The sequence below is a fragment of the Lactuca virosa genome, chromosome 7 (genome assembly GCF_052849685.1).
Source record: "Lactuca virosa cultivar CGN04683 chromosome 7, Lactuca_virosa_CGN04683_v6, whole genome shotgun sequence".
NCBI classification, from domain to species: Eukaryota; Viridiplantae; Streptophyta; class Magnoliopsida; order Asterales; family Asteraceae; genus Lactuca; species Lactuca virosa.
The window spans coordinates 180,016,051-180,021,916 of NC_136432.1; positions in this window are offsets into that span (position 1 = coordinate 180,016,051).

Consider the following 5,866-nt stretch of genomic DNA (forward strand, 5'->3'; position numbering starts at 1 on the left):
TGTGAACACCACGGCCCTACGATGGGCGCCAAATTGTTTTGGTCAAATATTGATCAAATGGATATCAACCAAATTGCATGAGAGGCTATCGTGTTGTAGTTGAAGTGATTAACGAAATTAGAACATAATTGAACAAGTGATTTACAAGGAAAACTCTTGATTTTTGATTGGATCTCCGGCATAAAACCTTAGGAGGTTATAATGATCATCTGCCTTGTATGATCTTATTGATTTGAATGTAAATTATTGAAATGATGATGGAAATACGGTTACAAGTGATTTACAAGGAAAGTATAGGTTAAGTAACTATAAGTCTGATATTTCCGGGATCCTATTGAACTAGTATTGGCAACGTGCTTTGACTTGGTATTCTCGGGTTTTAAGCCTGGTTGAAACGTGTCTTCATTGTGAATGAGTCTTATGTTGACCATTTCTCCACATGTGAGAAATAAACAAGAAATATAGCCATTAAAATTGTTAGGAAATAATAATGACGATGTTTAGGATCCTAAGACTCCTTTAAAATCTGGAATCCTGGATAGGCCTAAGGATCCTTAGATATCTTTGAGATCCGAGATCCTGGATAGGATTGAGGATCTTGGCCCTAACAATCCTATCATAAATATGTGAAGAGATCACTCTATGTTGTTGTGGGCCCCAGACAAGTTTGAATGCCCAAATTAGTTAACTGATTGTGTAGGATATGTGAAAGGATGATGAAATAGAATGGTTAATTGATAGATCCTTCTCCTTGCATATGACAGGAAGGTTAAAATGCCTTCTTGACTTTAAGGTAGTCACACACGGTGGTCACGTATTTGTTAGAAAAGAAGCAAACTGAACTACACGAGGATATGGTGTTTTGACGAATGAAAATTTATAGATACAAAGGGTTTCCTTTATTTAAGGCTTATGGCACAATTTGATAAGTGTTGGGCAACTCTGCAAAGCTGTTCATCGAGTTGAATTTCATGATGAATACTACTACATTATGATGAAAAATACATTAAGATGTCTAATTAATTCAAAGTTTGTAGGAACAGTGTTCCCATTAGACATTTCTCTCCTAATCGGTAAACAACATTTGAGTTTTCAGTCAAAAGCAGTCTCCGAGGTCAGTTCACTTCGACACCGGATACTTGCTCAACATAATTTTGTGTATATCAATATCTTGGTTACTGGAGAAATGGTACGAGGATTGCCTCTCCTCAAGTTTGAAAATGACTTTTTATGACCTGCTTGTGAGTGTGGAAAACAATCGAAAGGAAGTCATTCGTTCATCATAGATTCCTCAATTGCTGAACCTTTGGAATTACTTCACATTGATCAATTCGGTCTCTCTATTGTTTCCAATATTCATCATAAGAAGTACATTTTAGTTATCGTTGGTGATTATACTCGCTTCACATGGGGTTTCTTCTTGAGACTAACAAAAGAGATACCGCAGACCTTGATAAACTTCATCAAGGAAATAAAACTACAGATCAAGCTTCCCATCAGAAAGATGCAAAGTGACAATGGAACGGAATTCACAAATAGACTTCTAAATGACTTCTTGGTGTCCTAAGGAATCAATCACAACTTCTCAGGGCCATAACACCGCATAAGAATGGTATGGTAGAAAGATGGAACATAAATCTAGTAGAAGCTACAAGGTCTACATTCAACTTCGGAAATTTAACTATCTACTTTTGGGCCAAAGAAATTTCAACGACTTGCTTTGTTTAGAATCGAAGCATCATCACCAAAAACATCAACAAGACTCCATACAAAGATTTAAGTAATCATAAACCCAACTTATATTTTAGTCATCCGAGCAAGTTTGCACCCAAATCCAACGAAGGAATATTTTTGGGATATTTTACAAACAAAGTTACATACAAAGTTCTCATCTGAAGAATAAGGATAACTGAAGAAAGCTTTGACTTGAAATTTGATGATTTGTATATCCAAAAAACTCTCTAGTCAATGAAACAAATTTTATTATGAAGAATACTATTCAAATTTAATCCGGACCCCTCAACATTGTTGAAGTTAATTATGACACGTTTTTTGATCCTCCATAGCCTGCGAGACTATCTAAAATTCTGGCCTCATCTACTTTGCAACTGCAACATATCGAAGACTCCATACCACCCATCACTAAAGACTACTCTCATATGAATTCCACCTTGCTAGTTGTGGGGGAAAGCATGCCCACTTATCAAACGATTTTCACAACCATCGAGGTTCCGGTCGTTGGAGAAGTGGTTCCAGTAGTTCATAATCGATCGCATGTCTATGAAGAATAAGAAGAATCTAAAGAAGATTTGAAGAAGTAGAAACGGGAGATGAAGTTCCCATAATTCCCATTGCTTCAGTCCAGGGTGAACCAACAACTTCACAGGAGGAACCATCATCTATAGCTGCGCAACCTATTCCTGCGGTTCAAGACTTATCTGTGGCATGTTCACAAATTGAGGGGGAATAAGTTCAATACATTCAAAAATAAATGCCTCCCGAAGTTGAATACATTCCAAACAACACAACTATAGAACATCATCAATCACGTATACACATTTGGACTAGAGATCATCCACCTGACCAAATAATAGGAAGTCCTTATGCTGGTATTATAACTCGATCATCCAAAGACTTGACTAAGTATTGTCACTACGCATCATTCAAGTCATCAAATGATCCCATAACTATCAAAGAAGCCCTTAGGGATCATGAATCGATCGTTGCAACAAAAGAAGAGCTTGCGGAGTTCGAAAGAAACAAAGTCTGGAAACTCGTTCCCAAGCCAAACAGATATACGATAGTTGGAACTTGCTGGTTTTTTTTTGCAAAAAATTGGATGATACAGGTTTGGTAATTAGAAAAAAATCCCGACTAGTAGCAAAAGGTTATAGGCAATAATAAGGAATTGACTACAAATAAACATATGCTCCAGTTGTGAGGCTAGAGGTCATACGCATCTTCCTAGTGTATGCAGCGCACAAAAATGTCAAAGTACATCAAATGGATGTAAAATAAATATTCCATGGATAACTATTCTTTGGAAAGGTCCCTATGGCCTTTAGTTACAAGATTAGCATAGATCCCAGCACGGAGTCAGTTAATCATAAGGTATATCAAGGAATGATTGGTTCTCTACTATACCTGACCACAAGTAGGCCATATATTATCTTTGCAATGAGTTTGTGTTCCAGATACTAAACTGATCCCAAAGTATTTGATCTAACCATATTCAAGCATATCATCAAATACCTTAAATGGAGGAAGGCTTTGGGTCTTTGGTACCTAACAGGAAATGACTTCGGTCTGCAAGCCTTTACCGACTCAGACCATGCAGGATGCAGATCAGACCGCAAGAGCACTTCCGGAGGATTCCAATTCCTCAGTGCAAGACTGGTGGGCTAGTCTTCAAGAAAAGTAAATTGTGTTTCTCTCTCTCTCTCTCTCTCTCTCTCTCTCTCTTTTCTCTCTCTTTCTCTATATATATATATATATATATATATATCTTTTCTCTCTCCCTCTCTCTCTCTCTCTCTCTCTCTCTCTCTCTCTCTCTCTCTCTCTTTCTCTCTCTCTCTCTCTCTTTCTCTCCGCTGTAGAGACATAATACAATGCGGCAACCAGTTGCTATTTGGAACGATTGTGGATGAAGACTTAACTCATCAATTATGTCTACCAAATTCTTTGCATCCCAATTTACTATGATTCAGAGAGTGGAATTGCTATTTCACACAATCCTATTCAGCACTGCAAGAAGATGAACACTGAATTGTGATACCATATCATGAAGGATCACATTGTTCAAGGTAACACTGAACTTATCTTTGTTCCTACACGTGAAGAAATAGCCGATGCTATCACCAAAGCACTTGATTCCACCAAACTTAACAAATTTTAGAAATGTTTGGAATTATGAATCCCGAACCTCAGTTTTTCTTAAAGGGATAAATGGCGCAGACTACAAAAGTCTTCGCATCTAACAAATAGATATGCTTCATTCATCTTGTCACCACAATATATTTGAAGCACATATATTTTTCAATGTTTTAAAGTATATCCATTTAAGTATAACTATTCAACATAAACTTCGTAAATTATTCCTCGGTAACATTGTTCAACGAAGTTTATTTTAGATCTATGTACTCTTCAGGTCTTTTATGTCGAACCTTGTGATAAAGTTCCTCTAAAGTGAAAAGTAATACCGCAGTCTAAATCAACAATCATACCTCAGTTCTTCCTTTAAGAACACTGAAGTTATCTTTTATGTTGGCAATAAATAAATTTTCAAGGGTGTGTTATTTATTGAATCAGATCAAATCAAAGTTATTTCAAAGGAATTTTTTTTGATTCATGAGAAAGAATTTTTGTCCCTTTGTACCTTTTCAAAAGTTGTCCTTTTATGTATTTCTTTTTAACAAAATAAGGGGATTTGTATTTTCGATAAAGCTTTTTACTTACCAAATGTTTTCTTGATACGAAGGAGCACATATCAACCGCCATAACCAAAAATTCGCTCCATTCTCCCATGTTTTACCACAATAATCATCACAGTCATTTAATGCTTAAACACACCCATTAAATGCCCATCATGTCGCAAATTACTTTTTGATTAAATTAATTCAAACGGATAGAAAACCTTTCGATTTTCACAGCTGTCAAAAATTTTCCAGTTTGAAATACCATTTGAAAGCTGGAGGTATAAACCCTATCTTCCTTCCCAAAAAAGCTTTACGCTTTCTGAATTATCAAGATAATCTTCATCTTTCTCTCATCTTGCTCAAACAATTTCCTTTAACTTCTTCAATTTTTTTTGCAACCATGGTGAACTCTAGCGTCTCCAAAAAGCAATCAAAGCCCACTGGATCCACTTCGACCATCAACAACTCAGGACCATCAATTGCATTGAGTCAACTACAGAGAAATCTTTCAATAATATTACCATTATTATGAATCAATCAAATGATGATTTGTTATATTTGAAAGCACCCTCTTTATGGTCTATTCGATGTTGTATGCGATGTTATTCGCCAATCGCTTCTATTCAAATGTGTTTTCTCTAATTTTAGACCATAAGAAGACCTAGAACAAATCTGTCTCAAGCTTGCAGACGATGAAACGACTGTTCTTACAAAGGAAAATTTCATCAATGCAATCAATCTTAGAGTTCTAGCTTCAACTATTTTCAAAATCCCTAACAACTATGAAGTTCTCATGTCGCTGTACAAGATGGGGTAGCAAGAAAAATTAAAAGGTGTTGGCGATTTCAAAAAGGGGAAAGACCGAAAGTATGTAAATTTCTTTGCAATTACCTCATTCGATCTATTTCTGGGAGAACCGGTGGAATTGACGCCATGGGAAAACTATTCTTGGACTAGCTATGGAGCATGTTCACAGGCGAAGTCGTAGACTACAAAATAATCCTTTGCGATGAATCCCTCACCTACATCGGAAATAATGCACCAAGGGAACGGTTGACTGAAGTGTTTGAAAGGATGCCAATCTATTCGCTTGTAAAGATCTAAAAAGGTACATCTTCCTAAGGATACATCTATTTTTCGTCCCATTAGAAAGATCCCTATCCACATTTTGACTGAGATAGGAATCTTTAACCTTGTGGTGTCCGACCATATCGAGGCTACCGATGATACACCACCTTATCTTTCTACACCGCCTAGCCCTACATTACAATTCAATAAACCTTTCTCTGAAACAAAGTCTAGCTAGATCAAAATCAAAGAGAAAAGAAAATCGACACCTATCAAGATAATGAAGGATATCAGAACCCGAAAGAAACCAAACAACATACCATGGACCCCACTGGTATTGGAGAGCCTAGGCACACTCAAGAGATGGTTCATACTAACGT